The following is a 27,981-nucleotide window of genomic DNA, read 5'->3' as shown; positions in this document are numbered from 1 at the left end:
AAGGTGTATGACATCTCAAGTAATATTAACTGTTAAGTATTGGTTTAAGGTATATCTGTGCTACCCCCACGCATATAAACTTGTGTTCACCACAAAAAAAGACCTCTCACTTTTATACTCCTTAATGCTCATAGCAATCATCAATGGTCACTAGCTCCCTCCTGCCTCTTCCAGTCTCTTACACTTTACTGTTACCCAGTCCCTGTGATGGGCATCCTCAATAGCCAAAAGTTAGACAGAAATCGACAGAACTGGCCACACGTTGCATAAAAGAGTGGCCTGGGTCTCTATATTAAATGTGGGTTCTGAAGAGGAGCAAAGCCAAATGTAGGGTCCTGTTTTTTTGGTCAATACAGGTTTATATGTTTTTGGAAGTGATGCACAGGTTCACATTACATTCCACCTTATATGCATTCCGATTTTCACTTGCTAAAGGAATCTGCAGCTGTGATTATTCACTTCTTTATTTCTGTATATTTACTTCAGTTTGGTTCCATGGTTGTTTTTGTGACACCAGTTATACAGCCCACACTATAGATGGAAGTATTTTAAAGGTTTAAACTAAGTTTGAATGGAATTATCACAAAGTGAAATACTATTGTGGTCAGCCCTAGATGGAAGCATCAATTTTATGACAAATGGATGTTGTGTCTGCGCTTTCATCATAGGTGTAGACGCCCGTGTTGATTTTGTAGATTGAAATGAGAGGCTTTCTGCATGCCTTACCACTGTGGTTTTACAGAAATGGGTTTGTTGTATGCAAACATTGATTCCTGGTTAATAGTTTGTGTGGTGCAAGGTAGAAAAACCTTTGCAAAGGCTGTGGGGTTGGTAATGATGTTTCAGCTTTATATAAGTTCTATATAAGTCTAATGTCTTTTTAGAATTTGATGACCCCTAAACCTTAGGGTTAAACCTTAAGATGCATTTTAATTGTGCATTTAGACAGCGTACTTTTAAATGAAGATGTCCTCTATGTTTCTCCACAGTGAATCGCTCCGAGAGAAATACATACTATTTTGCTCTTGAGATCTTCAATGTTTGACCCTGTGTGGCATTTTACAGTTTTTGCTTAAAAGCAGTCCCAGCAAGCCCATGGTTTACCACCACTGCCATACTCATTTCAGTGTCCATACTCCTGGTGATAGCTTTATCCTCCATAATTACCAACCCAGCCACAGGAATGAAGAAGAGCTGTTGTACTTAGGAAGCAAAAAGGACTGTTTTCAAGCAAAGGCTGTGTGGCACTGGGCACTGATATCTAGAGCTGGGGGTAAGTATTTGTCCCGTTGCAATACACTGGATCTGAATTATTAAAGTTCTCCAAGACTGGAGAAGACTAACATGGGAGAACCTGGGAGATCCAGCAAACCTGGAATGGATCTGGTCCAAGACTGAAAACATTTGCCAACTAAAAGCAATTAAAGAAATCCATGTATGGATCACTCTTCTCTAGTCTTTGATGGCTTTATTAAAGCAGACCCCCTCTGTGATGGAGTTCAGTAAAGGACAACTTCATTATAACTGATGTTGTTTCAAAGATCTAAAGACCTCTAAATTTCTTCACAAACGCATCATATACAAAACCCAAATGTCTATGTACACCAGATGATTTTCACAAATCCTGTCATAAATATTTTCCATTTTTATGGCTCAGATTGAAATTTTATTGTGCTTTTTTTTGGTAAATAAGGCCTCAGATGTATGTAGCAATCTTACATCTTTTGTTGCAGTCATAGAGCCTTGTTGTTGCAAGTTTTTGTGTGTTGCTTGGATTACTTTCTTATTGCAGTTTACCATTTTACATAATTACGACAAAAAAAACAGAATGTTTTCCAGTTTCCTTATTTTCCTATGTCTGACAAAGAGAGGATTGTTCGGAGTTTGAGATGCATAACACAGATCACCATAACTGATGATTGTTTCACCTAGGCTGACCATACTAGGATACTATTACCTAATAATTAATTTCATAGAATCAACCTTAAATTGATTATTTCTGAATCCAGTTGACCAGAAGTGATTGAAATCATGTGTAGGAAAATTCCATTGGTTGTACAATTATGTGACAGGTTTTTGAGACTCCACATGTGATTTCTCTTTTAAACTTAAGTTTGCAAGAATAAACCTATTCATGAATTGAAAGATTGATCAGGTGTAAATATAGTGATCAGTTTTCTTATAAATCATCACTACTAAGAAAACTTTCTTTTTTTTATTATCAAGTCAATTGAATTAAAAATTAATCTAAATTGTATCTGTATATGGCTCTCTTTTCTTCAATCCTCTTTCATATTCTGGTCTCTAATAATATTGTTCATTATTGGATTCACACAGCATACCTCATTAACAGCAGACCTAAAAAAAGTTAAGAACATCTCAGAATGAAAACCTTTTTGTTCCCCTCCTTTTTTTTCACTTGACCAGACTCCCAATTGATTAATTACAAAACACACTAGAATTTGTGGTTGCCCTAATCTTAAGCATGGAAAATTCTCTAATTCCTTGGAACAGAGCCCAAAGTTCAGAGCCCCATACCTGAGCGGGGCTTTGGGATGAAATGAGCCTTCATTTCACGAGATAGTTCACTTCTTTGTCAGCATAATGATGATTTATGGATTTGCATGTTCAAAGAGATTTGCGCGACGGATTTATTCGAAAATTTACATAGATTGCAGAAAGAACATCTTTATTTTTCCAGCGAGGTGTCTGAGCTAGCGGTGGAGATGTGAGTGCATCATTAGCTGCGTGCTTGATAAACCAGGTGTCAGCCTGTATAAAACAGCTGTATCTCAATGAATTTTCCCCTCCTGCGCTGTTTGTTGGTCTTATTTATTTATTTTACCAGTAAGCACATTAACAAATTCAGCAAAGAGCTGCAAGCCATTGGATTTCCACATACTGACTTGCTGTGTCCAAGAATTTTGTGACTTCTGATTTACTGCTCATTATCTATCTATCTATCTATCTATCTATCTATCTATCTATCTATCTATCTATCTATCTATCTATTGTTTCTTTTATCTATTATTATTTTTTTTTATTTCTCAGCTTTATTGACAGGTCCAAATACACCTTATCACTGCCAAAGCAATTGTATAAATGTGTTTTTGGGAATGAAAGATGGTAACATATGTGTTAAGGAAATAACTAAAGGAGGAATACTTAGTTAAGATATAGATCCATTAGCATTATCTTAAAGCACAAAAACAATTTAGTCACAGAGCTTATGGGTGCTACTTTCTATCTTTAGTTCTGTGTACAAGAATCAATTCTTGTACACAGATTGATTCTCCATTGTTTTTTACTATTTTCTTCACCTCCCACAATTAACACAAAGGTCTTAATATATATGGACCCTTCCTCTAATAAAGTGGCAGCCTTTTGGTATGTGTGTGTGTGTATATATATTTAGAAGATGAAATATATGATGCCAAATTTGCAGGGTATTTGACATCATCTGCCCCTGGAAAAGGGAAGAGTGCCTGTCCCACCCATTCCTTCCCGGACTCTCCGGGCCTGGATCCCAAATAATGGACTGCAATTCTACAGCAATACAATTATATATGGCCTTATTCAGGTCCTTAAATCCCTTTCCAGGGCAGGTGATGCCAAATACCCTGAAAATCATATATTTCATCATATATTTCATTGTTCTATAAATATTTACCTTACATGTCTTTCCTACATCAAGCAGTGATTCCCCCATCCTTTCTGCCAGATATCAGAGAATGCTAAATATCTCAAAGCATGAAGATACTTCAGGACAGGACAGAAGCATCTTTGAATAAGATTTGGGGTGCTCCCCAGGTTCCTGCCAGCAGAATAATGGCAATGCTCTTGTCTAGGTGCCAGGGGGGAATCCATTGGTAAGATCAGTATGTATTTAACTTTATCCTGATGATAATATTGGGAAGGGGTCCCAGATATATAAAGTGGCCCTTGATTTTTAGTACAGAGTCTGCTTTAATTTTTAGGTTTTGGGCACTTGGGTATAAGCACAAGAATTGTTCGTGTGTGTTTTTTCAACATTTTAGAGCTAGGATAGCTAATGACTTTCATTCCTACACATTTATATGTTTTCTTACCTGTTTTTTTACATGCTGTGTTATTGGGAATTTAGTGAGGAAGGAGCAGGTTATTTCATGACACATTGTAGGCCCTTGGCCAGTAGTTAGTGGTTCCAGACCTGTGATCCAAAATGACAATAATCACATACCATCAAAGGTTACAGCGAGTGAAAATTGCTGGAAAAAAATGAGGTTTACAGACAAGCTGAATGGTGTATAGACCAGAGTATAAAAGACAATTAAAGGATACATTTTTTATAAATATTATTTTCAAACCTACACAGAGCTTATTGTAACATGCAACTGTTGCTGTTTTTATTCATTTAATAACATTTCTCTTGCCCATGGCAGAAGTTGCCCATTTCTTTAAGCTTTAAAACATGCTAATTGGTTAATTTTTAGGCCAACGTATGTGTAACTGTTGGTTTTTATAGTAGTGTTTAATATTTTCCATGGAAAAACATTACTTTTTTTTCACTTTCTCTTTCTTCCTGACATTTTTGTTACAATGCCTTTAAAGTCAGACATTTTTTTTAAAGGCACATATACAGAATTTTCAGTTTTATATATTTTAACGTTGGCAAAATTTTGATTGTGGCACATCATCAGCAACAAAATCATAATAAAGAAACACTGTTTTCTGTAGATGGATCATTGCGATAGTAACTGTCCTCATAAGTTGCTGACCACAAGAGGATTGCTTATGTGATAAAGGCTTAAGCTTCAACTTAAGCATCTTGATGTTTGTACAACAAGGAAAGTAAGAGGGAGCAATAAAGCTATAATTTAGTTTTGGTTGTGTGTGCAAAGAACATATTTGCTTCCAGATCTGGATCTCTTCACTTTTATCAATGAATTGCACTGAGTCTTAAGTCACTAAGTCTTTTACATAATAGAACATATGTTTGTAGTGATCCTTTAAGGTTCCCAGTAGCCCTGCCAGCATCCACTCTGTGGCTTTCCCATCATTTTCCAATAGAGAAAAGCAGTGGTTGTATGCAGTCTGCTCACCAAGTGATAATTTGATTGTCATACATGATTTTGAGTCATGCATTTGAAAGACTTTGGAATTAGACCAAGAGAAGGATAAGTTATTGTGGAGTTCAAGGTCCTAGAAGATGAAGTCATGGAACTGTAATGTTAGAATTCAAAAAATGTCCTCTCACAGGAGTTTGTGTGGGGGAAGAAAAAAAAAACACTCCTAACACATGGTTTATCATTTAGTAAAGTTCTTTAAAACAGAGTCTTAAGTCCCTTTGGAACTGTAGGAAAACTGTTCTTCTCAGAATCGCAATAGCTTATGTTTAGCCACCTGCTTAATTTTTTCTGCATACTGCTCTGACTCCAGTGTGGCTGAAGTACATCCATTAGATTTTATTTCTTATGTAGTGGGCTAACAAGTCAATGGATGGCAGTGCTCAACCCAGAAATATTTTTAAGCCGGGTGGGAAGAAATTGTAGGTGGGTTGCAGTCCCTGTATTGTGACCAAAAACCTTTAGTAACCTCCCAAAAACAGCTGGGTGGGTGCTGAAAAGTGCCGGGTGGTGCACCCAGCTAAAAGGGCCTGGGGAGAACCCTGGATGGAGCGACACCAAGGAAGTCAAGGAGGGGTACTGTCATCTGCTCACGTCAACCAGATGTGATGTGTCTGAAAATGTACTGCGCATGCGTAAGATTGGCACTTTTTTACTTTCCAGAAAAGCCGCTTATGACACATGGCTGATTATGAGCATGCACAGAAGTAGCATCAGAAGGCTGTACACAAGCCATATTCTCGTCCGATATTAGCCTTGAGGTGATTATCCGAAGAAAATCATTTGACGTGTGTACGTAGCCTTAGTCCCCACCACAGTATGATGGAAAAGGGAGTCTTTCGCAAAAAAAAAAATAATATATATATATATATAATTTGAAGACACATTTTTGCATTGTATAAAAACTTTAGCCACTCTTTTAATTAGTGTTAAAAATGTGATGATAAGTCAGCTTTATTAAATTATGGAAGTGCTGCTTTAAATATAACCTATAGTTTCCGGTTTGTGGGGTGTTATCATTTATCATTACTTAGGCACAGCCAAAATAGAATGTTGTTTATATAGTTTTATTTATTTATTGCTGAGCCTGGACTGGCACTGATTCGTGAATGGAGGGGTTGCTGATGAATACAAACATTTGTCTATCATGTTGAGGCTTCTCCTGAGACATGCTACACACAACGTAAAACTCTTTTGCCCAAAGCCACGGTTCACACAGACGGCTGTTTAGGTTGTGGGGAGAAGCAATAATTTGAGAAATCCTAATTAGCTGTTGCAGGGTGAAAAAGTGCTGTCTGTGTATTTTGCTCGTACCTAAAGCAGTGAAGCAAATGTGACATCTTTAATTATAAGCTTGGTTACATATCATGTTACCCCTGTTAATGTTACCTTTTTGGATTCGCCACCACATTGTGCAAGTTATGCGGCAACATAATATTCTAGCAGCTTGTGCTAACATTGGTTTTCTACACTTATGTATTCTACAATTTATTTTTTTTCCCTCTAATGAAAACTTTACACTGACAGTTGTAACGACAGTTTAATTGTACAGCAAAGGGACTTGATGTCCTTATTGGAAGAGTTGTCAGTTTGCTTTCGCCTGTTTGAGGCTGCTTCTTTGCTATCTGGTTTAAAAATGTTTCTGCTGCCTACCTAATTACTTTGCTAACCAAAAATTTGTGTCAAAATACTGGATGTAGTCAGAATTAATTTAGTTTTCAGTTTAAAGAGGACGTCCTTGTTGATATCACATTGTTGACTATCATGAGCTTGTTTATGTGAGCCAAAAGCACATTACATTGCTTTGTTCAGATTATGAAGAATGTGAATAATAAAGTCAAACTCCAATCAAAACTATTTTACTTTGATATAAAGTAGATAAGGGTATGAACATCAGGTTTATATTGCTTTGTTCCTGTTGGTAAGACATTGTGTGTAATAGGGAATGACACCACAGTTGGAACAGGAACTAGGGAATTATCTCCTGGGAGAGCACTGACAACTATTTAGAATTGGGCAGATTATTAAGTAAGCATTTCTTAAGTATATGCAGAACCATGAAGATCCAAAAAAACAAAAACAAAACAAAACTTCCACTTTAACGATTTTGCATCAGGTAGGGCTTTATTGCAGAAAGGGTCAGGCGATCTGTCAAATTTCAGTGTTGGTTGTCAGGATACTCCGCACATCCCAGCTTTTACTGCGAGAATTAACGCCAATGTCCTTCCCATCTAGCCAATCAAGATGGCTCAAGATCAGAATGAGATAAAAAGTATCCGCTTTAAATTTATCTAAAGTTTGCCTACTTGTGACCCAAAAGCTCTTATTTATCAAGCATATGTGCCAAAAGCTTCCAATTTGACCTGGTAAAATTTAGACTATTCCGTTACCCAGTCACACAAGTGATAATTAGTTGGAGGATGTCCGGGACTGATATTAGAATGAAATATTCAGGTACTTTTAATGACTAGTCACTTTTGCTTGAGCAGTCTCCTGCTATTATTTTAGGTTTCATTATTTATATAAAACAATTAAGAGTTTAATTAAAACAATTTTAAGAGTTTAACTGTTTAAATAAAATGTACCTTTATACTTTTGCTTTGTGTTAGTATTTTTAAAATGTAAGTTGGCCAGTAAAGGGTATAATTTAAAACAGAACTAAACCCTGCTGTGCTCACCTGTTCCACTGCAGTACTCCGCCATCTTCTTCCTTCTTTTCTTCCTAGTTGCCATCTTTGGCCATCTTGATTGGCCAGGCTGGAGCAGGAGTTCCTTCAGTTCCAACAGCTGTTGGGGAAGCTGAGATAGCCTGGCATCCTGGCAGCCAACTGCACCAGCTCAGCTATTTATTATTATTATTATTATTATTATTAATAAACAGGATTTATATAGCGCCAACATATTAAGCAGCGCTGTACATTAAATAGGTATTGCAAATGACCAACTAATACAGACAGTGATACGGGAGGAGAGGACCCTGCCCCGAAGAGCTTACAATCTAGTAGGTGGGGGAATTTCACACACAATAGGATGGGAGATATGTAGTGGTGGGAAGTAGTGATGGTTTCAAAAGACAGAAGAAGACGGGTAGGCAAGTTTAAAAAAATGGGTTTTGAGAGCTCTTTTAAATGAGCAGAAAGTAGGAGCAAGCCGAATAGGACGCGTAAGACCATTCCAGAGAGTTGGGGCAGCTCTAGGGAAGTCTTGTATCCGTGCGTGTGATGAGGTTATGAGTGAGGAAGTCATTAGTAGGTCATTGGAGGAGCGGAGAGAGCGGCTGGGGGAGTATTTTTTTACCGGGTCAGAAATGTAAGTGGGATAATACCTATGTAGGGATTTGAAGGCAAAGCACAGAGTTTGAATTTGTTTGGAAGCCAATAGAGAACTACAAAGAGATGCAGCGGAAGAGGAGCGGAGGGAAGGGTGGATGAGTCTGGCTGCAGCATTCGATTTTGATAGTTCCATGGAGCAATCAGGCAGGTAAGAATGGGTATAGCAGAAGGAACATCACCTTTCTCTTTCTGCCCCGCCTGATCACTGACTTTTAATTATTACCTTTAATTCTGCTTAAAGGTAATAATTATTTTGGCAATAACCAATGGCTAGTATGGTGCAGAATTTATTGAATTCTTATTATGGCAAGGCTGATCTGAACTTTATTTCTGAAGGATTCAAACTTTTTTTCTTGCAAATAAAAAAACTGGAAGTACTACGTTTACCACTCACATTGCTTGCTGTGTTTAAAATATGAAGGCCATTCGGGGACTATGGGCATCTGCTCCTTTTTTGCTTCATTTTTTGTAAATCGGCCTTATTGTCTTTTCGAGCAGGGAGAAGAACTGGCTTTCACTAGTGCAGAGACATCTGTTAGCATGATTCTGTACTGTGCCAGGAAACTCATTGTGTTAGAACAGGAAGCCCTATTTGTAAAACCTGGGTCAAATTAATCAATAAAGCTTTACCTCTGTACAGACATGTGAACATATTTATATCATCAGGCGATGTCTAAAGAAATGTTATAAAATATGGCAGACAAGGCATTATTGTATACAGATAAGGACACACATTTTGAATTTTTTTGTAATTTTATTGTACTAATTAACTCTTGTACAATTTTAAATTATAAAATATAATTATGAATTTCATGTGATTTTAGCTAGCTAGCTTCATAGAAATTTTTGACCCAATATTTATTATGTTTATATTTTCTTCTGTATATTTGCTGTTTGAATAGGCTCTCGTTTCCGCCCAATTGAATAATGAATATATGTTTTGCCTGGGCAGCAGATTTATAATCTAGGTAGTAAAGGGAAAAATACCTTGTTAAAGCATTAATATACTAATAATAGTTTATATTCTAATGTGCATTGTAACAAAATCATGGGTGTCTATTTAATATGCTGCAAACATTTTTTGCCAAACAGATTAAAGTCATGTTAGGTTATGTTTGATGCATAGATTACAAATATTATATTGGTTTTGCTGGATTGGCTCTAGGTTTTGAAATAATGACTTCAATAATAACCTCATAGAAAACTAATGAAACATGAAAATTAAGAAAAAGTAAACTAGATATGCCAGTATATTCTATATTCAGTATATACAGAACTAATCACAAAGAAGTTATTGAAAAACTCCATTTGTATGATTTCCTTTTATGCTGATGATCAGGAACAATCACGTTGAAGGCTCCAGCAGTAGTCTGCCATCATGTGTCTATCCCATCTGCCCTGATACATTTCTTCCATCACCTTTATATCTTGATGGAACCTCTCCCCTTGTTCCTCACTGAAATCACCAAGGTTTTCTGGAAATATTTGCAAATGGCTATGGAGATAGTGTACCTTTATGCTCATAGTAACACCCAAATGTTTAAAGTTAAGAGCAAGTTTTGTACCAGTTCTTCAAATTTTGTGCTTTATGGTTACCCAAAAAGCTCTTGACAACCATGACATAGCTGTGCCAGGCAGAAACTTCAATATTAGTCATTTAACTTCTTATGTTTCCGAATCTGGGGTCCATCAAAGATTCTTACTTTTAATTCAATCAACACATATGGACCATTGGTGTTCATGATAGCAAAGCTTTTGTAAGACCATTTGGATATTTTCATATTCTTCTTCGTTTTGTTAAGTGACCAATTTTTGCCTTTGTGTAGTAAAACAGATTTCAAACTTCGAGTGGAACTGTCTATGAAAACTGTCTATGATGTTACAACAGTACACAAAGTCTCCATCTTCACTGAAATATGCTAGGAGTGTCACCTCTCGTGTCCTATAAACCCGTTAAAGTTATTTTAACTTCCAGTCCCAGACAGTTCTTTTCTTTTAGCCTGGATGCTAAAAGTTCGGATGCTTGTTTTGACAGACTTAGGTCACGTATTAAATCATTGATGAACTGCTGGTTTGATGAAACACTTCCTTCATATTCACTTCCACTGCTAACTCCTGGATTACACTCCAAACCCTGTAAAACCTCCATGTCAGATACAGGAATATCAGGGAGTGTACTGAACACTGGTATGGGAACATCAGCACCATGCGGCACAGGTCGTCTTGCTGATCCCAAATCAGGGTACTCCCATTTGTTTTTCTTGTAACGATTGAAATCTTTTACATTTACAGCACAAAAATAACAATTAAATTATTATGATGTTTTGGGGCTCTCACCATACCATAGGTACACCAAATTTCAAACTTTTCAGTTTTCCATTTTTCCACTGACGTAGACGTTCTACACACGTTTTGCATACCATATGGGGAGCCCAATACTTATCTTGGTCCCCCAGTTTAATAACAAAATATGCAAGATATGCTTGTTTCACAAATTCTGTAATGTTTCTTCTCTGTTTTTACTGAGCATATTCACCACAAATGTAGCAAAGTACATTAGGATCATTTTAGCAACTTCTTCTTAAAGAACTCATATTTCTGTAAAAAAAAATGTATGAATAAAAAGAAGGCAAATGAAAGTTTCATGAAAATAATGCTACATTTATTATATAAAATGCAAAACATTGGTGTAAATAAAGATTGATTGCTGTTGACAATTGTTGTTGGTAAAATTGTCCATTCCGAATCCTGTATCACAAGAACTAGAGCTTATTCATTCATTTTGGTTGAGCAGTGTTATTACCATTGAAACAAATGCAGTGCTCAACCCAGAATTAGTAGCCATTTAGTGACCCAGCTCTTTAGTAAACACCCAAAAACAGCTGGGTGGTTACTGAAAAATTCCAGGTGGTGTGCCCGGCTAAAAGGGGCTGAGAACAACACTGAAATGAACCCAGACTATTCTCCACCAGTTATTGTTTCAGGTAATGACAGGTTCACCACTTTATAAATAGACCCTATGGAGTTCACTGATATTGAGTAAGCAATTTCAGTACATGTACAGGTATCATTTAAAAAAATCTTTTTGGTGTCCCCATAAAAGGATCACTACACAAGCAAGTTTGGGAACTGGATAAAGGAGGGACAGCCTCCTAGATAGTTCCAGTAACAAGACATAATTTTGGTGAATGATAATTTTTCTAATCTACGTGACCTTTTTTAGACACTAAATTGTCATCAGATTAGGAAAACGTTCTCTAATGTCTTTGAGCTAAAAAATCAGTCTAGCTTTAAGCATTAAAAAAAGTAAGAAAGATTTTACTTTGGTTTGGTAAATTACAATAAAAGTCAATTATTTCTCCTATTTCGTTATTTTGTGGTGGGCTTCTGCTTGGTTTAACAAAAACAGCACTTTATCAGCTCCTTATCAGGAATTAATTCCAGGTTTGCTGGATCACCCAAGTTCTCCCACAAAAAGTCTATCTGGTCCATTCTTGCTGAGCTTGAAGAGATCAAGTTCAATTTGTCCTGGTCATGTAGCTATAGTACAGCATCTGTACAAATTCTTCATTATATCTGCCTTTATGTAGTGTTTATTGAGGTTTCTGAGTTTGTCTAAATGATTATTGGTATTACCATGGAATATTTAATTTGTTTGGGTTTATTGTAGAAATTCTACCATGGGACGTGCTGCCAAATTCTCTAAAAATTTATGGAAATATAATAAAGTTATTTTAGTATGCACATATTCTTAATTAAAGAATTTGTACTGGCAGTACTGAGATTCATATACATTGCTGATTCAGTTACTAATTGTAGATTGGCTTTTCAAAATGAGCAAGCTATTCTATTTTTTATTCAGAGTCGATTTTTCATTTTTGGCACATGCTTTGCATTGTGTTTTTTTGTTTTGTTTTGTTTTAAATTGTTATTTTGGAGACTCTCAAAATCCACGGCTAAATCTGCTAAATTATGTAAGCGTTGCCATTTGTGTCGATATTTAGCTGTATTTTTATAAACAGGCAAATTTGCTTAATTTCAACTTAATTTTGTGCCCTGTGTGTCTGGTTGATGTGTTAAAAAATTCTATGACATACACATTTAAAGGGAATCACATATTTGGTGGCTGTCCAATACAATTGGTATTTTTACAAAATTTGTTCTATATTTAGCACATCTCTCACACATTTAGCATCTCTCTTTAAGGAGATCCTGTCAGTTTTCCCCTTCTTCCCAACCAGTTTTCATCACCCGTCCGTGCCGTCCTACCACCAATTTTATTATTATTACACGGTATTTTTATAGCGCCAACAGATTACGCAGCGCTGTAAAATGTTATGTCACTAGCTGTCCCTCAAAGGGGCTCACAATCTAATGTCACTACCATATTCATATATCATTACCAAGACCAACATCAATTTTAGGGGCAAGCCAATTAACCTAACTACAAGTTTTTGGGATGTTTGATGAAACCAGGGTACCCGGAGGAAACCCACACAAACACGGGGAGAAAATGCTGACTCTATGCAGAAGGTGCCCTGGCCAAGATTCGACCCTGGGACCTAGTGCTGCAAAAACCAGAGTGCTAACCTCTGAGCCACCATGCTTCAATGAGTTAGATGAGATCTAGACACTCCAATCAGAAAACACAGGCAAGTCTGTTACCTACTGCGCTAAGCAGTACAGCCTGATGGCTGGACAATGGGAAAGCATCACCAAATTCTTGGGATTTTAATTTAGTTCTTTCCTCTTGTCAGCAACTTGCCAGTATTGGACATGCAGTAAAGTAATGAAAACTATTTCATTCATAGAACTGATTGCAGTAAAAGTGTCAATTATTGTTCAGGTGGAGGATTTCCACACCGTTTCCTTATAGGAGACAGTAGAACATTTTGGATTTCCAGTCCCAAGTATTGGAGTCCACCTAAGGGTTAGGTTAAGGTTACCAATGAGCACTTGGGAGGGGGGATACTTTTTTCAGTCTAGAAAGCCCCATTCTCAGAACTACCAGGGCACCAAAATCCAGTATATCGTTATGCATTGTTATGTTATGGCTTCTTATCGCCAAGCCATATGTCAGTTCCTCAGTAACATGTCGATCATTATCTGTACATTCTACATTTTACAGCAGCTAATACCACTAATGTGTGTCAGGAAGATAATATTTGTTTCTCTTTGTTGTTTTGTATAAAAAAGTGTGGATTTTAGATTCAGTGTTTTGTTATGCCAGTTTAGGAAACCAAGCGCATTCAGAATGCTTGTGTTTACAGTCTATCAGGTTAGCCTATGAACGCTATCACTTGAACTCCAAAATAAGGAGAAGTGATAGTCCCTAATAGCAATAAGAGATACCAAATTCACAAATCATTAGCACCTGTTTAAGGCTGCATTAACACTTTACAAGCTCTGATTGGACCCCTATGTCATGGATTTATACTAATTCTTGCTGTGAATATTTTGTATTACACGAAGTGTTCTGCAGATTGTTAACAAATTGTAAATTTTAATGCTAATGTGTTTATTGCACGCTTCAGATTACATGCTAAAAAAATCCTTTTCGTTTTCTGTAACTTTGGCAGATAAATCTATTTTATTGGAGAAACCTATTTTTAAAATTTGCTATACAGGCGTGTATTAAATGACACTACTACCAGACCTTTTAATTAACTGGGCCTGATTTTTTAAAGCACTCCAAGACTGGGGAGTATACACTTTCATCAGTAAAGCTGGGTGATCCAGCAAGCCTGGAATGGATTTCTTAAAGTCATTTGCTATTTGTTAGCAAATGTTTTCAATCCTGGACCCAGAGCTATTCCGTTTTTTTTCGGATCACCCACGTTCACTGATAACAGTGTCTTGGAGAGCTTGAATAAATCAGGCCTATGTAATGTAGATCTCTAAAAGCCCCAAGTCTGCTGTTGGGTTCTGCCATCTTGGATGTGGATGACAGCTGTCCCAAGTGGCACTCTATAGCAGTGTTTGTTGATGTTTTTTTTATATAGGAGAACCTATAGGGAACCCTGCTATCTTTTTATTAAAGCCCCTAAGCGGTATTCCCGAGTGTGGATTTTACCTGCAAATACCGTAGCAGTAGTCCCGAGTCACACTCGGGGTAGCTTTAAACTGAAAAAAACCCACTTACCTTGCTCCGTTGTCGTCCCCCCTTGTCCTGCTGGTCCCCACAGGTCCTGGGGACACGTCCTTCTTCCTCGATCTCCAGCCGGGGAATTCAGCGACGATCTCCAGGGTTTCCCGGTGACGTCGGTGCCGGTGGGCGGATCAACGGGAAATTCAAATAATTTTGTATTGAATTGGAACAGATTTTTGTATTTTGTTATTTAAAGTTTATTATTAAATGTATTTAATATCGGTGAGTTACGCCTAAGAGTTATAGCCTACAATGAAAAATACATTTCCATGCAAAAAATTGCACCGCTTTTTGCATGGAAATTTGCACGAAATAAGACCGCTAGGGAGGTTAAATAAACTGAAAAAAAGTCCACAATACTGTGACTCAGTATTACTAAGTTTACTCAGGAGTTAGGTTACAGTGTGGAAAGTCAGCAATACTTGATAACCTCTGGCCCCTGAATTTTAGGAATTAGCCTCATAGCTTCGTTTAGATAATTTAGGAAAAATTGGGCTAAATGTAAAATTTCACCAGGCAAACATGCATGTTTTTTACTTTAAAAGGCAGATTGTTTGAATTCTTTCATAAGACTAGCCAGGCTGGTATTCTTAATCCTTTACTCATCACAACTTTACAACATCACAACTAAGTCATTACAACTTTTAGTAATACTTTAAATATACCCCCATCCTCACACTATATATACCACCCCTGCCCTTTCACTAAAATACTTACTCATTCGTGTGGTCCTTTTCATGCCTATGTATGATCCATATTCTGCTGGATTGCAGGGAACTCCACAGGTATAGGTTAGCCATGAGAACGAATGGGGCCACGGCAAGCTTGGCACACCAGGCCAGGAATTGGCCAGGATATTTTTCTTGCAAAAGGTGTGCAGTGGCAGATGAGGTTGCACAATTAATTATTTGGGAGAAGGAAATAGCTAGGTGTGTGAGCTGCACTGGGATTGGTCCTTTAAGATACAACTTCATTAATGTTGTTTAAAAGAATAGTTGTTAAAATATAAAAATATAACAAATATACCTAGCAAAAAGTTTAGTTTTGAATAGAGCAGAAAAGGGTGGTGTCAATCTGATTTCTCTTAGTTTTCTTTTGAAGAGTTTTACCCCCTCTGCCTACCCTGGTGACTACATAGTAAAAAAATAAATATCTCTAGCAGGATCACAATGAAGACCTGTAGAGCGGGAAGGTGTGGACATGTTGGTGAACGTTGGAGATCTGATCACTTCTGGCTATGAGCAAAATCACTTTTACTTTATTTTCCACGATACAGCAATGTACCTGTTGACCTTCTTTTACCTTACATAAAACTTTTACTGTGAAAATACCCCTAAAATCAATAAAATACATGCAGTAATGTCATTACCGAGTTGATAAGTTCATTAAAAAAATAGCCCTGCATGTTAATGAAGGTCTTGCATGCATTGTGCTCTAATGAATTATGCCTATGGTGTGCTTTTTTCACAAGTAGAGGTCTCTTGTGGGTCAGGAATGACCAGGCCACATAGCTGTGTGTGATGGAGTTAGTCTCTGGACAGAAACAAGTCATCAGGATCAGACAGCAGGGATGCAGCACACCATCTGACACGACAACCCTCCAGGACTGCTGCCCTCATCTGTGATAGATTTACACATCTCTGTTTATGTGCTGTCACACATTGCACCCGGCCTAAAGGAATCTCGCCGCTGGCTGCGATACAGCACGTCTGAGCAACAGCGAAACTAGTCACAAAATTAATTGTCTGAGGTTACAACACAATGAAACAATTGTTTGGGATAAGTGTTAATAAAAGCTGTTATATGTGTATGGTGAGAACAGTAGAGCCTGCAAGAAGCAACGTCTGAGCTTGCAATAGGGGATTCTGCAGTGCAGTTTAGGATAAAATTACTCATTGGGTTATAAGTGTAAGTGGCTATATTAAAAGTAAACCTAATAATTAAAACATCATATGAGCTTTATTGTGCCCATTTCAAAATTTACATTTAAATTTAACAAAATAATACCCTGTGAGCTTGCCATGAAAATTTGTACAGAGTGGTGACAACATTCTGTTCCTATCTTTCAATCTCCATCCTATTGTGACCCTATCACAGCACAAGGGAAACTACAAGTGGCCATTTCAATACACATTATGCATATTGTCTACTGTGGTTACAACCAAGTAACCTACCCTCAGAAAGACCATCCAGCCGTGCATGCCAGTAGCATGTGGCTGCAAGAGATCAGCAGAAGTGAGATTCAACAAATGAAAAAAAAGAAATTCAAAGGACAGCATTAATGTTTTCTTTCCCGATTCCTTATACAATTGTCCCTTTTTGAAAAAAAAAAAAAAGCTTCCCAATTTTTTCCTCTGTGGTGTAACATATTTTTATTGCTTTTAATGCACATTGTACTTTGATGCTATTTGTAAGTATCCGTATCATTTTCCCTCTTATATTCTATACTGTTATGATTTCAATAAATAATTGAGGAATAATATTTTGTGGAAGCCCCTCGGTTCTGGAGTGATTGATGGTCACATTCCTCATCACAAACTTTCCCACGCTTTCTTGTATTCCAAAGAGAGAGAGAGAGGACTGAATGGATAATTAATTATACATGTAACCACAGTTGGGCTTTGAGCCACATCAAACTTGGTGGGGGGGGGGGGCAAGGTGTATATGTGTGTACATATACACTGCCTGTGCCCAGGTCAGCAGACTCCCCGAAAACACCGAATGAGCAGGTTTTTCCATTAATGGAATTGTTCCACCTGGATAGCACAGACATATTCCAAAATAGCAATGCCAGAATTCATTGAGCTCAAAATGTGAAAGAGTGGTTCAGGGGGCAAAATTAATTTTCACACATGGATTGACCACAAGTCCAGATCCTAACTCCATTGAGAATCTTTGGGATGTGCTAGATAAGACTTAATGCAGCGGTCCAATTCTTTCATCTTCAACACAAGATTTTGGGCAAAAATTAATGCAACAGTGCACAGAAATAAATGACATTGCCTTAATGTATCAAAATGACCCAACGGCAAGTGTATGAAGTAATCAAAGCTATAGGTGGCCCAGTGAAATTTTACTGTCTGCCATATACAGAGGGGGCAGTGTATTTATCTGGGGTTGTTTCATTTGATCATCTCTAGGGTCAGCAACATGTGTCCAAAACAATGAGCTCAGCTGGATACCTGACCATATATTTGTTATTTTACATGTGATTGGGATATACCAGTGACATTAGGGCACATTGTAGCCAATATTGAGACCGTATACGTCTACATTTTAGCACTTATCACATACGTGCATAATGTATGCCCATTCTGTTATCTCACAAAAGGGTAAAAGAAAACCCTCTCTGAAAAAAGGTTATATCTATCTATTGTCTTTGTATCTTATTAAGCCTTCACTCCACGTCACCCATAAATCTATCCTGACATACTAATTTTTGTGAACCACTTTCCTGTTATTGTAATGCCTGCCACCTTACTTTTATTTTTCAATTAAAACATTTAAGTTACAAAAAACACCTTGTAGCTTACACAGCAGCTGTCATACGTCTGCACGCTATCGCATCTAATAACGCCGTCATTACACAGGCTACAGTGTAAAAGTCGCTATCTTCTACAAATAAGAGATAAATGATTACTGGTAAGATAGTAAACCAGGCGCTATCTGTCAATTAGCTCCTGCCATCTTGTAGCATCTCTATTAAAATCGACCTCGTGGCGTCCTGGTAGTACGGAGTGTTACAGAGAATGGAGGCGACATACACCTAACAATGTCACTGTTGCTATTTCAGATCACATCACCTAATTTCAGTTTTCTCAGCATTGTTACAAGATTTCACAAATGCAGCTTTTGCTGACACGAACAAGTGTTTTATCAACCTCGTCACAGCTGCGAAGTCTATAGAATCCCTTTGTACATTTACAGGGTGGATATAGCACCCACTTACTTCCACAATCTGTTCAGCTGCTAAATATATATGGTAGGTGAGAAAATAGATTTAATACACACAAATAGTAGACAATGCTTCCTTTTTTTCCCCCTTTATGAAAAGTTTGTCTGTAGAGCTAGTGTGCAGTTTTACCATTTTTAGTAATTGAAAGAGGCATAAGGTCTTTCAATGTGGCTGCATTCTTTTTGTTTCTTTTGGCTGTTTTCATGTTCTAGGGCAGTGTTTCTTGACCTTCTTAACACGTGGGAACCCTTGAAATAACTTTCATATCCTAAAGAACCCCTCCTTTAATTACAATATCCACAGCTCACAGTACATTCATGTGGTGATCATTGGGAAGAATTCCTCCCCCATTGCTGACCAGTACTGGTAAAAGTGAATTTTCTTGTCCTAAATAGATGAGGATGGAGGTGTTAAATTCTCTAGTGGGTTTTTATTTTCTGTGCTTAGGATATGTCGTCTGACTTTCTGTCCCAGTGATACCTTCTGAAGTTCAATTTAAGTAAGCGCAAGGTTTAGATAACATACCCATAACATTAAATTAATTATTTATAATGTATGTAACTAAAACAATACTTGAGAACAATTGTGTCTGACTGGTGGGTGCACAAAAGGGACTTTTTGATTGGCCAGTCGTTTTAGGGACTTTAAGTGTTGATGTACAAGAAAATGATTGCTGAGATCAACAAGGCTTCCTGATCTTGGTGGTCATTTCTAGTAGGCCAGCAGTTTTAGCACGGTGAACCGGCCCCTCAAACCAAAAAAATTGGGGGCCCTTTCTTTAGATAGACTTTTACAATTTTACAATTAGGGCTACATTATTGATATTAAGGGGGTAGTTTGGCCTGTCTTTGCGTACATCAGGGCTTTTTAAAGTTTAGGTGCCATGTTATTCCCCTTATGGCTTCCCCTTAAATATAGGATTTCCGAAAGCAATAAGTAAAGAAAACATGGACTCGGAAGTGGTAGGTTAAGTGTGGTATTTCGGCATAAAGGGACGTGTTCTGGTTTGCTCTGCAAAGTAATATTTTTCCAATTTAATAGATGTCTCTGGCATATTGACAAATGCTTTTTCTGTTATGTATGTCGAAATCTCATGCTTGCAATGTCATCACAGCAAAACATCTAAAATGCACTTAGTATGTAATTTACATAATCGCCCGTGTGAATTTTTCCTAAAGACCGGTTTGCAGACGACGGCTCTAACCTGCCCTGTTTGATGTCAGACGCTAAGCAGCAGCATTAGGTCTGGGGAGACCAGCTGAGTTTACCAGCTGCCGCGAGTCTCCTCGCTTCCCTTTCCATTCTACATACAATCAGTGTTTCTTTATGTAACCAGTAATTAATACACCAGAGTGCACGCTATTCAGTGCAGCATCCTTCCCCCATCTCTATACTTTCCATCATATGTAAAACATAGTCTGCACGCCTTCAATGTCTCTATTTATTAACAATGGATCGCCATGGCCAGGAAGAATCGTAGTGGGATACTTGCCAACATTCAGAAATGTTCTAGGGGTCTGCAGTGGACTACAGTAATGCACTTACCCATCTAGATTACAAAATGCTTTTTAATTATAAATATATTGTTTTAATGAATAAAAGAGGGAAACTACTAATACATGAATCGAGTAGTCTGAAAACTACGGTATTTTTTGTGACTTTGATGAGTAACCAAAACCAGAGACATTTCCAGGGAAATAAATGTTATACTGTGGATACAGAATTGTTTTCTGCTTTTATTACCCGTAATCGTCTGCTTTCTCTAATTTTATCACGTTACCTGTTAGTGTAGTAGTTGTAAGCTCTGTTGGCCAGGGTCCTCTCCTGCTCCTTCCGTGTCATTGTTTAGACCTTTTATGCAGATTCGTCATCTGCAACCCCTATTTATTGTACAGCTCTGTGTAATATGTTGGTGCTTTGTAAATGAAAGTTACCAATATTAATAAATGTGTACATATACAGATCGACATGAAAACATAACATACCTTGATAGGGTGTCTGAATTTATTTTTTTTCCACCCGGTAATATTGGTATTATTTTTTTTTTTTTATTACCCAGTATTTATATAGTGCTGACATATTACGCAGCGCTGTTCAATGTTCATACTCATGCCACTAACTGTCCCTCAAACGGGCTCACAATCTAATGTCCCTACTATAATCATAAATCCTTTAATACAGTCTAAGGTCTTTATTTCCATTACATAGAGGGGCGGAGAGATTGGTACAGTATTTCTCAACTTCCTCCAGGGGTGGCTAGAGGTTCGTTAAGCAATGAGCGTTTTGGTCAGTTTAATAGATTCCAAGTTTTTTTATGGTTATCCGTAAGGGTGACATTCTTCCCAATGGCCAGTAATATAAGAGGCATTCTTCCCTCTGACCACCTCACCAATATTCTGTGAGCTGATGATATAATAATTATACAAGGGGTTTCCTGAAGACCTAAAAGTTAATACAAGGTCCCCCATGTTAAAAAAAAAAAAGGCCCCAAGACAGTAGATTAGTAGTTTATAGAAGAATATGATTTTTGTGCTTTCTGTTCAGCTCACAGGAAGTGACAAGTACATGGCATTTCTGGCAGGAATAACAGCTATGTTCTGTATTTATTAAAAATGTTTTAGCCTGGAAACCAACGCAGCTATTGTATCTAAAGCCTGGTGAACGGCAATATATACATTTTTTTCCTCAGGTATTTAAATATCATTTAGGACAACTATGTAAGGTTGGGCATAGAAAGGTTTTTGATTTACATGCATTATAAAAATGTACCAGAGGGCTGCAATTAAAATAGAGAGGTGTTACAACTCTACACAGTTATTACTCCGCACTGCACTTTGTTATGTGTATTTCATAAAATGGAGAGCCGCAAAAAATACTTGGATGATTCAGAAGGACAGACCTATCACACCTGTGACAACTTTTATTTAGCTCTACCCACATATCAAGCAATCAAAAACAGAAAACACATTTGTAAAGCAGAACACTGCAAGCCAGAGAATTTTTCTTTCTGGCCACTAGTTTATAAATCATGTAGGTTAAAACTAATTCAAATTTTAGTACAGCATCAGTGCTTTTTGGATTGCCTTGGAAGATAAATTATTTTGCTGGTTCTGAAAGGGATCCTTAGTATAAGTAATAATGCTTTACAAATATGTTACTTCTCCAAGTTTGAGTTTCAGAATAACTCAAGATATCACCATCAAACCTGCATGTACATCACGTGTTTTATAGATCATAACATGCCATATATGTAGAATTGGTTTCCTTGACATTATGATTATAAAGGTGGATTACACCATCATTCAGTGTTAGCATAGAGGATATCCTCATAGGTATTCTTGTCATGTAGGTTCTTTTTGTTCTAGTGAATTAAAGGGCATGTGGAGGTGAGGAAAAGTGCTGTGGGGCACTGCTAGCATGGTTTAAAATAGTGACCAGACAGCAGCGCCATAGTCATGAGATCATTTTTCGATCTGGTCTATGGGTATGTTAATGCAAGTGGTGATTATTTCTTACTTTAATGCTTGTATACAGAACTGGGCGGATAGAGACTTAAGGGGTTTGGGTGCTGCAGTGGCGCTCAGGTAGTGTTGGCGACCTTGCCATGATCCCCACCAGTGTATTCTCAGAACGTGTCAGTTTGATACATGGGTTCAAGTTTACCAATAGTGCTGATGGCATCTCTTTGTATGATAAAAGCCTGCAGACAGTGCCTTTGGGCTTCATTGATAAATGCAAATGTAAGATTGTTATAGTGTTTTTTGGTTTGTGCTTAAGTCAAAGACTTGTAGTTGTGCACACAATGCCAATTGAAGAAAAAACCCTATTACATTTCCTAATATCCCCTAGTAAACCATATTAGTAATATTATTTCTGTCCTTCTCTTCTTTTGAGCACCATTGGTGCTCAGGTTGTACATACTTTGGATCACCTATCAACACAAAATATATCAGATGCCCCCCCACCCCACCACATCCTTAGTTACATAAGAAGAACATTGATTAAATCCAAAAGAGCTGTTTGTCATTTTTTGTTTTCTGGAATCATTTAGGGTTAATGAATTGTTTCATGTAAAATAACACTTTGAAGGTAAAGTGTACATGAAGAAATTTTTGGATAAAAGCAGGAAAGGTTTGATGTCTTGTCAAGCTTCTTTTCCTGTTTGCGTCCCCCTGGGAGGATTCATCCCTTTTATTTGTCTTGGTGTTTGCTGTCACTAGGACAAAAATGTTGGGAAAGATTTGGATTTGTTATCCCAGTAGCAGAAAATCTCTCTGGTGTGAAAATTCTGTTCATTCTGAAAAGATTTCTGCTCATTTCCCCTTTAAATCTTTAGACAGAAATTGAGGGGAAATCTCCCCTCATAGGGGAAAACAAGTGGCTGAAAATGCATGTTACATAGTACATTAGGTCTATACATCAAACAAGAAAGGGGACTGAAGGATTTGGTTCCACATGAGGGACAGTTATTTCAGTTTTCATTGTTTGTTTCTTTAGGGTTTTGGTACACCTTTCTTTTCTCTCCTCCCTTTCTCTTCTTTCTTCTGTCTTTTTCTGTCGCCTTCTCCCTATTTTTCTCCACCATCTTTTTATTTTCTTTCATTTGTTTTCTTCTCTTCTTGATCACTTTCTTCCTCTCTCTCCACACCATGTATTTTATGTTATTTAAAACTGATTTATTTTAAGTGGTTCTTTATACTCACATCATCAGGTAGTTTCTGCTCCCTGTATGCACATTGCTGGAGAGAAGCTCTGTGGGTGAAACTTGCAGCTGTATTCATACAAAGCTGCATTTGTCATCTTTACTTGAACTCTTCCTCCCTCTGCAGAACAATGGAGGGTACTACAGCACTGTAATATGTAGACATTTACAAGATACATGATGTTCAAAACAAAAGTACAGTAACCTAATGTTCATCACTGTTTTCTTACAGTAGTCATGCAGTTGTATATTTATTTGATTTAACTAAATCATTTTACTTTTACTTGTAAAGAAGGAGACAGATAGGTGTGTATGTACAAATATACAATTGATCGGGACTTTTGTGTCTGGTTATTCCAGCACACACATATGTAAACTGCATATATATATATATGAACAGCAGTCAATATGGGATCACTATGATATAGCTGGCCATTTTTAAGGGGACCCAACATCAACATTTGCATTTTTTTTTAAACTTTATGCTGCAATATAGTGTTTATGAAAGCGCTGAAAAATAAATAAAATCCTGTTCTTGGTCAAGTTACCTATGTCAAGGGAGCAGTCTCATAGTTCATGCCATACGATCTTGTGGGACTGATAGAGCTTGTTCAGGCTATGGAGCTGATTGGCATGCAGTTATAGCAGTTGTCATGTAGCTATTTTGTTAATGTTGGCTGCATGACAGGTGACTAAAAGAATGCAAAAATGATAGGTTCACTTTTACTATGTTGTACTGTGCAACTTTATAGGCTAGTGGGTGAAATTGATTCTCCTAAAACAGACAGGTGACACCAATTTTAATTTTTCTGGGGCAGCTAAAAAAAAAAAAAAAAAAAACTTGAAAGGGAACATTTGGATCAAAAACCACCATTTCATTTTTATAACTTCGCTTTATATGCACTGCGGTGCAGATGTTGCTCTATAAAAGATTAAAAACAAGATCTTACAGGCGTGTGGGATTTATGCTGAAAAAAAAATCACAGGAAGGGGTAAAGTTCTTTGTAAGAGTGAACTGTATTCCTAAAGTAGTTATATCCAAGTGAATAGGATGGTGCTGGGGCCTGCTACTGTGTGTCCTAGCCTGCGGACAGAACGGAGTTCAATTCTCTCTCGCCCATGAGTTGAAAAATATGTTTTTGCATGAATTGGAAACTTAATTGGCTTGCTGTGGCCCTTGAGCAAAGTCCTATGCATCTCAAACCTCCACTGACTTTCCTACTGAGCCACCCCTTATTATAAAGCAAGGGGAGATGGGTTTTCAGCTATGATTTGCCACCTTAAATTAGGGACCATTCACACACATGTACATTTTTCTGCACCCAGAAGGTATCAATATTATATTATATTAACAGTTTCCTTATTTTTTTTCCCCCTGCATACAATTTTTTGGTTAGAAAGTTCGTAGTCTTTATGCGATGACCATTTTACAAAACCAGAGCAATCTCCGGTCTGGCCAGCACTGTCTTGTATTTGAGGTTCGCTTTCTATACAGTTACCAAAATTCTAGAATGTTCATTATTGTGTTGGACTACCATTTCTCATTGAAGTCCAAGGAGTCATTTCGACAAGCTCTGATTTGTTCACACAGTGGGCCTGATTTATTCAAGCTCTTCAAGGCTGGAGAAGATACACTTTCATCAGTGAAGCTGGGTGATCCAACAAACCTGGAACGGATCTGGTCCAGGATTCAAAATTACTTTGAGGAAATCCATTCCAGGTTTGCTGGATCACCCAGCTTCACTGATGAAAGTGTATCTTCTCCAGCCTTGAAGAGCTTGAATAAATCAGGCTCAGTGAGAGGAAAATTCTAAAGCCATCAAATGGCACAAGAAAACAAAGAATTAATTCACCAATCAGTTGAATCAATATAGTGCCAGGCAGACCCCTTGTGCAGTGCATGGACCAGTATATTAGGCATGGTGACCCTGTATTAAGATATACTTAATTGAATTGCTTGGAATTTTGGGATGTATTTTTGAAAGAACAAGAAATGAGTAGATAACACTCAAAAAAACTGATCACTATATTGAGGGCACACATGTACGTACGATTTATGTTATACTTTGGCACCCTTCCTGATAGACGATCATCATGAAGCTTTTTTTATTTCATGATTTTCTGTATGCCAAAAACCTAACTGGACCTTGATGATTAATTTCTGTGTCATTTATATATCCATATGTTTTCAGCATAGGCTTTATGTATTTTTTTATTCTTCTTTGTCCCTAAAATTGAGTTGTAAATGGCAGGTTGTAAGTAGTGACACCAATGATCACTACACTGATCATCTAACACATGGCTTTTAACATTTGCAGTCGTTTACCAACAATTTTTCTTAATATATCCTTTTTAAATTATCGGGGGTGTTTGGAAAGACCAGCATGGGCTTATTAAGGGTACAAATAAAAATTGTAGTTTATGTGTTTTGTAATGCTTAGAGTAGATTTAGATTGAGAGATGTTGTTGCTCAGGAAACACATATATGTATATTTTTTTTTTGTAGTAATAAAAAAGGCATTTGACCCCTAGTTCCTATAAAAAAAGCTAAATAGTTAAAAACATAAGGTAGAACAACTCAAAATGTTTGAATTGCCATATTACAATCGGGGCAGGTAATAAATTATTTTTTCTCACCGCTCTGCAGTATTTTAAGTTGAAGAACAAGGCTGATGCTCAAATCTGTATTTCCTGCACAGTAATCAGCCATCTGTAGTCCTTTTTTTTTTTTTTCCCGTATATCACCTACATGACGTTGACTTTGTAGCTCTGCGGTCTAGACGCATACATGACTACCTTGGAACCCCGGGTGATAGTTCCCCAATCAGCCGTTTCTAACTTGTTGCAAAGAAAAACAATCCATTATTAAGTAAATAATGTCTCTAAAAGCTGGAAAATGTCTCTTCCTTTTACACTGAACGCACACTAATTTACCCCCATTAGGGCAGATGGTTCGCAACAGTCTAGAACTCTCTACATTACACGGGCTCACGTAAAGCAAGCCTTATTGTGTTCCTGTATTTCCCAGCACACTTTAGATTAATAAAACCCTTGTTTCCTTCTTAAGAGATTGTATAGTTTGTGTGGAGTGACACCTCGTTTCTTCACTAACAGTTCATTTATGAATTTGAAGAGAATTTTCTTTTCTTCAGGAAACACACATTTCACTTTTTGACCCAGGAGCATCTGTTAGAATTTTTTTTTTCTGATGCAGCTTTAGCATTCTAAGAGTGTTAATGTCTTTCGTATCTGTTTTATGCTATTTAGAGATATTTATGATCACCTTTTGGTTACACGGGCTAAAGTGTGTTGCAATTTTTTTTTCCTTTTTTGTTAAACAGACAGGAAAGCATTCATACAAGGAAACAGATTGCTCTGAACACGTGTTTCCTTGGATAGTAAAAGTCAGAATTAAACATTATTTAATAAACCCTGAAAATGCAAGTTCTTTTTTTTTTTTTTTTTTTAACGTAAAAAAAAAATGAATGATCTTTTAAGGAAATTAGGAGAAAAATATAGGATAATAACAGGCCCATAATCTCTGTTATCCATTTGGTAATTTATATTAAATTTCATACACATATATCCTGTAGTACAGTGCTGCAGAGAGAAAGCTTTCAATTGATAGAAGTTGATGATGGCATCATGGTAAGTACAGCAGCCTTGAGTTAATATATTTTAAATTAAGCATCACTGCTCAGTGCACCACTATACATTGTTACAGTTCAATATGCTTTCTATTAAACAATTTACAAAACAGGATATATCGTAGGTGATTAAATTAACAAAAAGTCAAAGCAGATGCAGGGCAAAATAACGAAATAAAGCACTAAATTACTTGAGGGAGATGAAATTGTTTTTGGCATTTCTATCCGATCGCTGATGATGACAACATTGCTTTTTTTTTTTTTTCCTTTTTTTTTAATTTTTACTTATTTTTTTCCTCCGCCCGATTCCTGGTTTATAGCCACATGGTCTGCCCCATTTTGAAAGTATTTGGCGAAAGAAGCCAGCCACTGAGGAAACCAAATGAGAGCAGGCTTCGTGCACTGCAGGAAAGGGTGGTTTTTTGGCTCTAATCAACAAAATGTAATGGGCATGCAGGAGTCTGCTTGGCAGCTCAAGTGGATAAAATCTGGGAGATGCAATTGAGTTCTGGATGCAACCGGAGCTCCGAGGGGGCTTCCTATTTTGTTTTTCATTAACAAAGTACAGGGATATGTGTGATCATGTGACTGTATATAGACAGATAGAGATCTGTAACAATATTTGTATTATTACACCTGATATGTATTTTATACACTTTTATGTTTGTATATCCTAAAATTTGCATTTATTTATTTAGTTCTACCTGATGTTTAATGAAACCTTTTCAAACTTTGTAATAAGTATTTTGAGGCTCATACAAGAGAATACTATATTTTTTCATAAAGCAGCCCTTCCTGTATGTCTGTACCACACATCAACCTGTATAAAGTGTCACGTAGATTTGACACCTGCTGGAGCAAACTACTCTCTCCATAAATCTGTGCAAAGGCTGTAAGCTATACCTTGTACAGAGAACATGGCCAAATCTTTGCAGCTAATATTTCAGGATAATATCTGTAATATTATTCATACAATGGCACCGATGCTCAATTAGGACATAGAAGGTAAAATAAAAATAGTATGTATATATATATATATATATATATATATATATATATATATATATGTGTACATGTGTATATAATGTGTTT

The 27,981-nt window shown here is 37.0% G+C and overlaps 1 protein-coding gene across 17 annotated transcripts in view; it reads left to right on the top strand.

Annotated features, from left to right (window-relative positions):
* Nucleotides 1-27,981, top strand: part of TCF4 (transcription factor 4) — a 276,489-nt gene that overhangs the window by 155,883 nt on the left and 92,625 nt on the right. The gene's annotated exons all lie outside the window — the stretch shown is intronic.

Source organism: Pyxicephalus adspersus, chromosome 6, assembly GCF_032062135.1.
Source record: "Pyxicephalus adspersus chromosome 6, UCB_Pads_2.0, whole genome shotgun sequence".
Classification (NCBI taxonomy): Eukaryota; Metazoa; Chordata; class Amphibia; order Anura; family Pyxicephalidae; genus Pyxicephalus; species Pyxicephalus adspersus.
This window is presented reverse-complemented; position numbering and strand designations above follow the sequence as displayed.